This window comes from Pangasianodon hypophthalmus, chromosome 23 (genome assembly GCF_027358585.1).
Source record: "Pangasianodon hypophthalmus isolate fPanHyp1 chromosome 23, fPanHyp1.pri, whole genome shotgun sequence".
Classification (NCBI taxonomy): domain Eukaryota; kingdom Metazoa; phylum Chordata; class Actinopteri; order Siluriformes; family Pangasiidae; genus Pangasianodon; species Pangasianodon hypophthalmus.
In genome coordinates, this window is record NC_069732.1 from 8,484,138 (window position 1) to 8,497,615 (window position 13,478).

Below are 13,478 nucleotides of genomic sequence, written 5' to 3' on the forward strand. Positions count from 1 at the left end.
TGAATGCTTCTATAGCAGGAAGACATTCTTGAACATAAAACTTTTTAGTGACAGAGACAGATAATTCAGATACAAAATGGCATCCTTATAACATTAAGGACTTTTAATGGACATCTTCTGTATGTCATTTTGTCAGCCAGGATATAACGTTCACCATTTTCTGTTACCGCTTTGTCCTGGTCAGGGTTGCGGTTGTTTCGAAGACCCAAGATGAGAGAATTTGGATCTTCAAGTATGTCTAATCACTGAGTTGTAGTACAGCTGTATGTTGTGTTGTCATGCGTTGTTATGTCCCTTCTCTAGTCCAGTGAACGTGGTTGTAAAAGGGCTCCCTAATGTTTACCTGATGAAAAAAAAACCTCTGGAGCCAGGAGTATTAATGATAAAACCTGAACAATTACTATTCCTGTGATTCAAGAGTTTAGCTTTTCTCTGTACTTGAATATGAGTGAAAAAAATATTTGAGTATAAAGTCACAGGGCACCGTGCATACCTATGGCCAATTTAGTGTAACCAAACTGCATGTTTTTAGAGAGTGGGAGGAAACTGGAGAACCCAGAAAAAACCCACACCCACACTGGGAGAACATGCAATACTCTGCCATTAACCTAAGCTCACAATCGAACCCAGGACCTTGGAGCTGTGAGGCAGCAATACTACCCACTACACCATCATGCTGCTCTGAGTTATAACAGGTTTCATAAATTACTGTAAAGTACAGTACTCAAGTTTCTGTACTTGAGTTTTTCTTTTACTTTTGACATTTACTCAGTACATTTTAAAATAAAAAAATCTTACTTTCTATTCACTACATTTCCAAACAGATCAGTTACTCTACAAAGTATAGTCTTGAGTCTTAAGGTGACTTTTTTGGCATCAGCCAGCTTTAATAATTTTTTAAAAATTCCTAAAACAAAAGAAGACATTTAAGAAATTTCCCTCAAATCTAAAAAGAAAAAACCCTGCATACATGCATGACCCAATACCACTCAGTTTACCTGCAAGCTAGTTTACATCAGGCTACTTAACATATGAGAGATTAATGATGTATTTATCTTTGGTTTAGTTCCTTAGTTTCTTGGTGAAAGGTGTATAATTTACTGCCAGTAAGGAAAATCAGTGTGTGATTTGAGACACAGATGTCTTTTGCACGTGGGACTCTTTACTGTATTTTTGTGCTCATGCTTTAAGTGTTTTAGAAGTTTGTACTTTTACACTTAGAATAAAGAATTTGAAGCTGCAGTTTAACTTTACTCAAGACTTGTTTTAGTTGAGTAAGGAATTTGTGTACAATCATCTCTGGATAAAACATAGCAAACTAGCATGCACTAACAACTAGCAAAAATTAGCATGAGACATAAGCTCTCATAGAATCAAACATTATGGCAGCTATCATTACAATTACTAGTAATATCACCATGACTTATATGGCTAAACATTCATGACATGTTTATGACATGGTTATGTCAGTGATGCGGAGTTCTACTAAACCGAAATAACATTAATGTTGCGTTTGAGTGTAAGACAAACAGCTGCTGAGTTCATCAGATGGACGTGCAGTGACCATGGATGCAAAGGTTATACTAAGACGTGCTTGTTCTCACACACACACCCAAGAGACATGAGTCACTCTTAAGATATGTGTGTTTGTATATGTGTTTATGTAAGTGAAACAGAGACAGGGAGCTAATTAAGTGTGTCCCTTCTTGGGCACATGTCTGAGTTGTTCTGCTCTCCTTGGGGACTTCAATGATGCGCTCGTGCTTAATCACTCCGCTTACACGTTCACCTTACATGCCGTTCACTCGGGCATGTCTCTCTGGAGATTAAGAAACACATTAAATGCTGAAGGATATTCCATGAGTAAAACAGGTTTTGTCACAGAGGGTTGGAACACAACAGAAACCGCAGACAGGAAAAGAGTCCCTCGGGGAAGTGCTTGGACTCTATCACGGACCAAAGCTCTGTTTAATATCTCTCATTTCTGTATACGGTGTTACGTTAACCTTGGCCAATCCACATCCCACTATTGTAGACAAAAGTCTACAATGTACTTCAGGATTATAGCTCTGCGACTCATCACAGCGTTCACTATAAACAACACCAGCCTTGATGGTAATTCCATTTGATCTGTTTTTTTAAAAATCATTTTATGAGTCAGATAACTTTAAAGGGATGTTGCCCATGGCCAATTCTCATGGGATAAGCGATTTTATATGGCAATATTTTGTATGGGACTGATATACCCATGCCTGTCACATTAAAATTCCATGCATACTACACATACCTCATTTTAATACAAACACATTACTTTGACCTTTGTTATAAGCTCTTGTTGTAGGGCTTGTGGCTGAGTGAGTTGCGTTTGATCATTAGTAGGTCACATGACCACAACATGTATGTAGGCTAAACCAGTGCTGGGAACTCAACTTATCTAAAACCCCCCAGAAGTGTCTCTTCTCTAACAAGTCCATTTAAATGTTGTCTATATTGTATTGCTCTGCATTTTAAACTCTGACAATATTTGTTTTCAGTTTGGCAGTTTTGGGAGGATACAAGAGAAAAGACTAAAGTGTCTTCATACTAAAGAAAAAGCCCCAGGATATAATGGAATGTTTTTTTAACAGCATGCCATTTCAGATGGGATATATTTTACCTGGAGTCTTTTTCCACTGGTCATTTTATAGAAGGTAAGATATGGTATGTTCTTTCCACACTTGTGCATGAACAGTCTGAAAAAGATTAACATGTGAGATTGAGACAGGACTAAAATCCTAGAGATACTCTGGTGATAGTTACATTAGCCCACCCCTCCATGAAAACCTAATCCAATCAGAATAGGGCTAAAGTCAAGATTTTACAATTTGAATACTCTGTAAAACCCTTCCAATGTATCCTGGAGATGAAGCAAATTTGCTCGTAGTATCACCAGCTAATGCAATTGGAAGTTGAGGGTTAATGGTACCAAAAGCTACTAGATGGGAAGCTTGGGGATTTTCTAATAATTTAATGATCTATAGAAATTACACACACTGGGTGCTGGCCAAACATTGATGAATATAAATGCAAAAATGAGACTGAAAGCAAATGCTCCTTTAGCCCACTCTAAAATCATCCTATTAAACTATATAATTTCAGTTTTATTACCCATAATCGCATGGTTATAAAAATCACACATAATTCACTTTGCTAATAAAATGCTTAAAGGAGAGGTTTGTTATTTCTGAAGCCTTCTGCTGCCTGCAAAACACTGACAAGCCTTCCCTTTCCCCCCAATGGACTCCATCCACTCTTAAAATTTCATATCCTCAATAATCACTTTTTTTAAGAAAAATAGGCATAGCTGAGAACCTTTTTAGAACTGGGGATAGAGCTTATTTTCAAGCCAGAAAAATATATTCTGAAGTCTGAAACACAGGAAGTAGCCAGAACCATAAAAAATGTATTGCAATGGACCATTTTTGGATGTATTGCAATTATATTACAGGTAGTAATACCATTTTCTCCCTGGATGAACACATATGAATACATGTTTTTTGATACTCATCGACAATTTCTTTGCACTCTCACTTCACTGATCCACACTCAGGAATACTTTTGTGTGTGCAATTCATGGCACCTTGTGCTTATTTTTATTACCACACTCACTGTTTCTGCTCTGCATGCTCAGGTTATCTGCCCTCTACACTCTGGTTAAAAGCCATAAGATGTTTTATCAGGTTACTTGTATTGTAGAAAGATGCTGTACTTCCTCCTCATGATATTTTCTCAGAGCACAGTTTATAGTTTGCTTTGCTTGCCATCATTAAGCCTAAAATGCATCCAGATCGCAGTCATTACATGCCATTATCCATAGTATCCATGCCATAGTATCACGTGCTATTGAATGTTGGTATTGGAGCATTTTTTTACAAGTGCGAGTAAGAGCAAATTGATGCATGATATCAGTGTTGGTATCAATGCATCCCCAATTAGAGGTATAGAAATATTACAAACTGAAGCTTTAAAATATATCAAAATGGATTCAAATGTCACTGACTTTTTTTTTGGTTAGTTTAATTCGCAGTTCAGTGAATGGAACTGTTTTGTCCCATACAATCTTTCAGTTTGATTCATTTGGAGACAAACATTCTGGTGCTCAAAGATAAGGTTTTCCATTAGGACGCTCAAATTAATTAAATCCCACATCGTTTCCTATTTGAAGAATTTGGAGCCACACTTTTGATCCCTCTCTCTGTACCGAAGCTATTAAAGCATTTTATATGATCCAAACAAGATTATAACCCTGCAAAAGCTTTCAAATCATTTCATAGAATATCAGCCTCAATGGTGTTTTATTTTATGAGTCACTCTACTAAGTGTCTATTCCACATAGTAATTTACAACAAGGTGGCTACTCACTTCAGTTTTATTATTGTGTATACAATAAAAACAATCAGAAATAAACTACTGCTTATAAAGTGCATCATAAATGAATCATTCTCTTTCCTTAATGGCTCCTCATATACTACAGTACTGCAGTGAAACGGATAAAAATGTACAAGACAAGTCTCTGTGTTTATTACTTCTCCTCCCACAGGACTTACAGCACTTATCAGAACTAGAGTCATAGAGACTGGACAGCACACACAAACACACATACACACGCATACACAGATGGCTGGCCAGTGCTTGATGTATTATTTGGGTGGTCACTGGATGGATCCGTGTCTGCTAGGCTATTTTTAATCCGGCTAGTAGCATGCTGACAGTTCTCAGGCTCACAGATTCAACTGTTTTTCAACCATCTGTTACTATATTCATGTCCAGTTGTCCAAAAATATGCTAAATTATATATAAGCTGATCTATACCCATAATAAGACTCTATATGCTATGATTAACAAGTTGCTGCTTCTCATGTGACACTGTAAACAGTGACACCGCACTGATCAGATGTCTGCAGTGTTCCTCTTCCTGCACTGATGATATTCTCCTGCCCTCATATGCCTCCCACCATTCCTCCCCATCTAGCCACACTCTCTTGCCTCTCTATTTTGGAGATATGAGCCACAGGCGTCCTGGCATACAGTACATATCTCCGGCTGGGTGAACCAGGTGCCATGTCTGCAGAGGGCACTAATCCAGGGCTGTATGCTGCAGACTGCTCCCTTGGCTTGGGCGACACGCCCAAAGGTCGAGGGCACATTCTGCCTGGCTGGGCTGTGTCAATAGCAGCAGCATAAATTCTGCCCAGCTTTGTAGCCAAAGCAGTTGGTTCTTTAAAGTCATACTCACACTAGAAATGTGAAGTTTTAAAAATAAAGCCTAGCACTTTGGTGCAGCAATTCACAAGCCTTGTAAATACAATATAACTTTCCTAAATTAATTTAGGGGTCTTAAAGTCATATATACATAATTTTTATATACATAAAATTTTGGACATTGCAGCTTAAATAAGAAAACTGAATGACATTTATTATCTTAGCTTCACATTTGTGATTTAACAATTTAAGTTAAAAAAAAATATATATATATATATATATATATATATATATATTTATAACCTGTAGGACGTTTGCTTGCTAACTTGTCCAGGTTGTGCTTACAAGCTAGCCATAAACAGTAAAAAAAAAAAAAAAAAAAAAATTCACACAGTGTCATAAAAAGATTACTGTTAGGGGCGGGGTTAGTGTTTAGACTATTTCTTATTAAATTAAGAAAATTTCAAATGTCAAATTTCAGGGTATCCAATTGGCACAACAGAAAAGTTTTCGCTCCATCGCCAGGAGATTGTGAGTTTAAATCCCAACAGTGCCACACCCTTCTGTGTCCGGGAGCAAAAATGGCCGTGCTCTCTCAGTGGGAGGGATGGCAATCATAGTGACTAGCCAGTTATAGGCATCTGTGAGCTCATAGAGGGTAGACAGTGCTTTCCTCCAAGTGTGATGCAGCATGAACAGCAGTTTGTGTCTTGGAGGAAGCCTGTGGTACCTTTACCCTACCAAGACATTGGTAGTCATATGAAAAGGGAGAACTGACTGGTGGGTGAGAATTGGCAGGGAAAGAAAAATCTGTACAAATTTCAGCTCAGTTTGTAAAGCACATCTTATCCAGTCACCCAAATGGCATATATATATATATATATATATATATATATATATATATATATATATATATATATATATATATATATAATAAATATACAAAATCGCATGCCTGTACATTGCTAATATTAGCATTCCCTCCACTGTGGATATTACACCTTGTAATATGAAGACCAGAGGTCAACAGAGCTAAAGCAGTTGTGCTGTTGGTAAAAGATGCAAATTTCCTTGTCAATGTTTGCCAAAGTTGACCCAACACAAAGCTTCGCTTGCGAAAACCAGAAGATTTCAACACGATACAGTTGATCATGAACTGTATAACGTAATTTCAGATGCAAGATTTTGAAAACTCAATCCTGGACATTCTGATTGATGTAACCTGAAAGGAGAATCAGCTAACAGATTGCATCTACTCTACAGCACAGAAATAAAGGCTTCACTGAGAGGATTTGGTGGTGGTCAGAAATTGTGGACAACTGAAACGCCTTCCTGTTGTGGACTTATGAAGTTAAGGAGAGGCCAGCCAAGCCGCAAGGGAGACAGATAGAGCTCCAGTGAGTGAGGGGGGTTTAATGGCTATGTAAACAGGATTAACAGGAGATGAGCTCATTCCCGTAAAATGACACCCTATGAGACCAACACATGCTCACACACACACACACACACACACACACACACAAACACGCCACTACCTTCTATGCTCACGTCTCATCCATAAGTAGTTAAAGAGTGCTTATTACCGACATGTCCTTGATTGGACTCTCTCACATGTGACCAATGGAGAGAGCAGTTATGTAAAAAAGCAGACCTTGGATATTAGCGGAGATTTCCACATGCGCAGTCTAAAGGAAATGCCTCAGTACTGTAGGGGAAAAAAAGGCTGGCATCATTGTATCTTTTCATATTCCTGCTCTACACCTCCTGCAGAGAAGGCTCCAAAAGTAGGTCGGTGTTTGTCATACTGACTGACTCCCTATTGTGTAAATGATCATAATCAGGAGTCGATTGAGAAACATGAACAGTATGTGGTGGTAAGCACCTTAAATATAAGCCAACAATCTGTCAGTAAAAGTATGAGTAATGCCAGCTAGCTATATGCCCATCATACACCTAACATGAGCTAGCAAACAGTTAATCATTTACAGACAAGTGCAGAAACATGAAGTAATTTTCATGGAGGAACAAAAATGTAAAGTCCATGCAGGAGTCAGGACTAGGAGTGCCTGGTGTATTTTTGAATAACAACATACAGGAAGAATTTAGTTTGTTTTGAATTCACTTTTACAATAGCCAACAAATGACTTCCATTTCTATGCTAAGCTTATCCATGTGATTATTTTTGGATTCTTCTTCCTAGTTCTCATTTTTCCTGTTTTATTTAGGTTTTTAAATCCAAAACCTTATATGTTTGAGTGTCATTCCTTTGAATATGGCTATATATTACATGTAATTAAATATCAATAAATTACAGAATAAGTAATGTTAACTAGTCATATATAATTTTTTAATTTATCTAGCTAATATGAGCCAGCAAGCCATTAACAACATAGCATCATTTTGACCGATTCAGAAACTAGAGGACTGAGAATATAGGAAACCATTTGCTAGTCAGTTGTAAATATAACATTTAAAAAAACGGCATATTTTGACTGTCCGTGCTAGTGTTAGATAAAATTACAGCTAGCTAGCTAAATAGCACCTCATATGTAAGTCACCCTGTACTAAAAAGCTCCACTTGGATGGCTGATTCCAATTATAGATTAGTAATCGGATGAAGCAAGTATCCAGGATGGATAATACATTTTGCTTAACCAAAGTCATCCAAATGATACCTCCAAACATCTCAGTAGCATTGATTCTCCGACAGTGATGCAATGCATCTCAGTTTTTCATGTGGTGTTCATGTGAACAATGCAAATAATATGCATTTAATGTCTAATCGATCTTGCATCCATTCAGAACATTTGTTTCATGCTTGGGAGATGAGTGCTTATTTAAATGAGGGGAAAATGGAGCACAGCTGAGGCTGCAGTAACCACATCAACTACAGCTCTGTCATCAAGTGCTCAGTCGTCCCACTGTTTTTATCCCCCACCCTCTCTCTCCCTCTCTCTCTCTCTCTCTCTCTCTCTCTCTCTTTCCCCTCCTCTCCTCAGGCTGGCAGTTGATAGTACTACACACCGCAGCTGACAGCACATGCCGAGGCAGCACATTCCACATCATTACTACTTCAGATGTTTGTGCCCCAGAAGCATTCTGATTGGTGGGAGAGCGAGGGCCACGAGGTACAGAGCCAGCCAGCCAATCAGACACAAGTTCTGTGTGACACGAGGAAGAGTGATAGTAGATGGTTTCAGGGTCATACAACGTGACAGAGTCTAGTGCAAGTGCACACTGTGGAAAAACAGAGGCGTTAAACTTATTTAATAGTGGATGCATAGTCACTTTATGTTACACAGTAAGACAAAATGTATTATTTTCATATATCATACTGTCAGGCTTTGTGTGGCCCATTTTTAATCCATTCTCTCATTATACAGTGACATCTAGAGGTTGGTAAAAATATCAAATAATCATTTCATGATGAGATTTTTCTTACACATTAGCACATTAACTCTTGTAGGTCTATGCCTATTTTTGCTCATTTTGTTTTAGGCTTAGTAACAAAACAGTGAAACTATGTTCTAAAAAAAAAAAAAAAAGTATGTTTTTTTTTTTAAATCCGGCATTTACCAAACAAAGTTACTTATTAAGGAAAGAAGGGGAAAAAATACATACTAAGATCAAATCAACTTGCAACAATGAGAAACAACTGAGTTAATGGTGCCATACTTATGTACAATTCTTCTTTAAGGGCTCTAAAGTTAGTCTTATTCCACCACTCAACAAAAATCATCTTCATCTGCTTTCATCTGCAGCCAACCGAGTAACCCCTCACATCCTGTTTCTAACTTATTATTAAAGAGCTTGGAACGGAGAGAATGTAGGACTTTATCTAAACACAGCATGTGGGTCAAGTGCTGAGTCACTTCTGTGTTACTGGCTGTTTCCTGAAGTCACATGGAAGACGTCCATTCAGTATGTCCACATGCTGGAATAACACAGTGAAACTTGTTTATCTCATTACACTCGACATGTTTGGAACGTGTCTGTATTTAGTGATCTCATCTTCAAGAGATCATTTGGTGAGAAAACAAACTTCAGATTTACAGCTTTCCACTTGAAGTAAATCAGACAAGACATGTTTGTCTGAAGTGTGCTTCTCTAGCTTTGTACTGGAGCTAAAAGGATAATGTTGGTATCAGGTAAATGAAGCCACCAGTTTAGCATTGCGCACATTTCTAAATCATCATACATTAGGTTTAAACCATGACATGATTTGCTTTAGTGATTTTGACACAAGGACACTGCAGAGCTAAAAACAGGAGGAGTAGGAGGAGGAGACGACACTTTCTGCCTTAGCCAACGGTTTGTGGCCTCAAAATTTTAAGGCAGAATTGTATATGAAGTGATTCTCGTATTCATATAGTTCAACTTTATTTTTCTATATGTAATTTTTTTCAAAATTAACTGTTAAAAAACATTACAATGTCTTTTCAGGTAACTGTGATGATTTAGACAGTCAATGGGTACAGTGCTAAACTGCTGGCAATAAATTTCCCTAATTTCCAAAACCCTGCATTTCATATTTAGCTGAAATGCTCCTTTAATGGATGGACTGACATTTTCCTTTCGAAATCTGACATTTTAAGTGTCATCACTGAGCAATGCAACACTCAGGCATGTGAATGGTGACCTCCATCTGCTGGTTTTAACATGCACTGCACTCCTAAGACTATTCAATTATGGATCCTTACCAGTTAAATAGCTTTTAAATACTGCCATCAAACATCTAGACTCCTTTGACAGGCCCCTTTTCCAAGCAACATGCGTCATTTGTCCAAAACGTCTGGGAGAACACATCTTTCGGTAGACTTGTGTTAGACAATGAAATGTAACACATGGGATCTTAACATTAGAATAGGGATTTCCACCTTTGAATGCATCAAAGAGTAGTTACTGTTTAGTAACTCAGCGTTGTGGACGCTCTCTGAATCTTTAACACATTTCTATAGTGTGCTCTACACCCTCTGGATTCGCCATTAAAAGATCAGAGAGAATATTCAATCATTCCTCTAACAGAAGGAGGGCTTGTCTTATTCATTCACTTCTCCTATGGGTTTATCTTCCCCTATTCTCTTCTTGCTTTTTGCACATGACTTACTCGAGGCACAATTATAAAATAAAACAATGTCTTCTTGTGTGTGAGAGAAACACAACAACAGCCACTCCTTGCCAGAATCTTCAGATATTTTCCTCCTTCTGTTGGGTTGCCAGAAATACTGATCACAAGCCTATCATAGTGGTTTAGCAGGTACACAGAGGTATAACACTTGTACTTGTGCACAGCTGAGGGAGCATGCCAATACCCAAAGACTCATTAGTATTCTAAAGAGAATGTCAAACTTTCTTGAATGTTCTCATCATGTCTGGTGCACTTTTCCTTAGTCTGACAAAGCTGTCTGGGGCTTTGAACATATAAAAATACTCTTTACTCTGACAGTAGTAAAGTAAAGAGTGGAGATCGGAGAAAGACAAGAAAAGTGTCTGAAAATGGATCCGTCAGTTCAGCTGTACAACAGCATTACGAGCAGAACATAGCTCTTTCACGCAGAACTCTTTCAGCAAATTGCAAGGCTGAATCTGTTTTTGAGCTAGATAAGAGTAAGAGTAGTTTTCAGAGCACTATAAGTAGAACGTTCATGGACAGGCAGGCGGTTAAAAGAAACACAGGGAAATCAGTGGTTTGAAGACTTGACTTCATTTGTGTTTGTGGAGACCAAAAACAAATAGCAAAAAGGAAATGACTAATATTACCCAACTAGTAGCATATGGCCTTTAAGTCATGGTTACCATGGAAACAAGACATATCAATAACAGGAATGTCAACATGTTCCCCTGACGTGTTAGTAAAAGATTCAGTGTGATTAAAATTACACTAGAGTTGATTTTAAAGCAAACCTCCGTGGTTTCGGAGAATGCTGAATACTGAGAAACCAGTGGTGTAATTAAGTCATTTCTGGAAGGGGATGATGATTGTGCACTGCATGATCTGTACAATTAAAATAAGAAGTGTAACAGACTCATGCATTTGGGTGGATGCCTATACTTATATATAATGATGATATTCAGAATCAGTAGTTTAATTATTTAAGGCACAATCTACCTGTAATGCTGTTGGTTCATGGTTCAGAGAAGTGAATATTGAGAGGTTCTATTTCAGAAAAGTGAATATTGAGGGGTTCTGTTTCAGAAAAGTGAATATTGAGGGGTTCTGTTTCAGAAAAGTGAATATTGAGGGGTTCTGTTTCAGAAAAGTGAATATTGAGAGGCTCTGTTTCAGAAAAGTGAATATTGAGGGGTTCTGTTTCAGAAAAGTGAATATTGAGGGGTTCTGTTTCAGAGAAGTGAATATTGAGGGGTTCTGTTTCAGAAAAGTGAATATTGAGGTTCAGGGCTGGATATATTTAATATTTGCATGGAAATATTTACTTCTTTCAAGTTTGGCCGACGACAGGGCCATTTTGTGTTATTTTCCCCGTCACACTGCAGTGTTTTATGTTGTCCGAGCTATGGCTACCTGGTTCGCACCCCGCTCGAAGCGCTCGTACTGTAGCCTGAGCCGTTTGGTGGCCTGTCTCCCCACTTGGTTCAAGCGGGCCTTGTACGACGCTATTATACATCCGAACGCTGAGCCCCGTAACACTACCATCAACAAATCCTGCCATATGTTAACTTATAATAATGTTAATAGGCATAGGAAATAAAATACCTTTAACAGTTCCACTGAAAATTATTAAATTACTGGCCATTCTTTTTCGTCCTGCAGTACTTCAGCTGTTAACCTGAAATGCCTATGCATGGTGTACCTAGCTGGCTAATAGCTTTCAAACAAACAGGAAAAAAAAAAATTCAAGCCCATGGTTTTGGAATGCCATGTCCAGCAAGCTCATATGTGTGATGGTTAGGGGTCCAAATACTTTTGGCTATATAGTGTATTTCATGTAGGCTGCCAAAATAAGTGTACCAAAAGAGTACCAAAAAGTTTAATATTGTAGATTGAAACACAAAAGTGCTCCATATAAAACAGATCTTGCTTATAGAAGTCATCAGTGTGTAGCTCATTCTTCTCTTTAGCACATTGTGTAGGAAGATGATTGCAGGCTGGTTCTTTCCTGTGTAGAAGCGACTTGTTATTTTCACAGGATTTCTCGCTAACACCTCTTGCTGTGTTTTCTTCTATTTAGACCTACAGTGTCCCTCTCACCTTACTCACAGCTGCTAGCACACAAGATGAAACAACACCACAGTAAACAGTAGTCACCTTAATGACGTCTTTTTAGATATGCCAGATGTGACAGAAAAAAACTAATTTCTTCTTGATGGCACAGCTGCTATTCCAAAACCAATATAAGGCTGAATAAGGTGTCATTCGTACAGAATACAATCTATGTAGTGCTAATAACTCTATTCCACAGAGGGCAATTTCCGAGCATTTCCTTAAAGGTTAGTGATTTTTCACATGACATACACATATGAGATCTTCCATATTGAGGGTAAATATTTGCATTTATTTTTGTAACATCCCTATATGTCACATTCTAGGAACCCCTGGGACAGACATTAGGTAAAGTAAGTTCACTGCAGCGGGAAAAATCATGCATTATGCATGTTCATGATAACTGGAGAGCAGGTATGAATAAACCACTGGTATATTAGGAACATGTAATTGTGCATTCTGCAAATAAACAACCATGTTTTGGCATAAAATTTAATATTTTTGCTATTTATTTCCACTTCATACATTTGGCTGTCTGGGAAAACCTGTTGGATGTCGTTGTAGCTGAATTCTTGCAAACAGCCAAAAAAAAAAAAAAGCTGAAAAATCAGGGTTTTCTGTCTAAAACATACTTCGACACCTCAACCTTAAGAAACCATAAACACATTTATTTATCTTGTCTAGGCTATCTTCCTGCAAAGATCATGTTGGATAAGAAGCCAGAAAACTGGCAGTCTGCCTAAAGATGTCTAAAACATTGCTAACTAAGTGTGATTTCCTCACACAGTGAATGTCGCACCTTGTTGAAGGTGTAGCACAGCTATGTGCTGTAGTGAAGTAAGCCAAATCAGTTCAGTTTGTGATTACTGGCTGTCAAAATATCAGTGATTCTCCCACGATGCAATTTTTCACTTTTGGGGGTAGCCAGATTTTTTTAAATAACTCTATTTGTGGTTGAAATACATTATGCGTTCAAAAGTTTGACCTTACCATCACACTCATGTTCTTGTTGAAC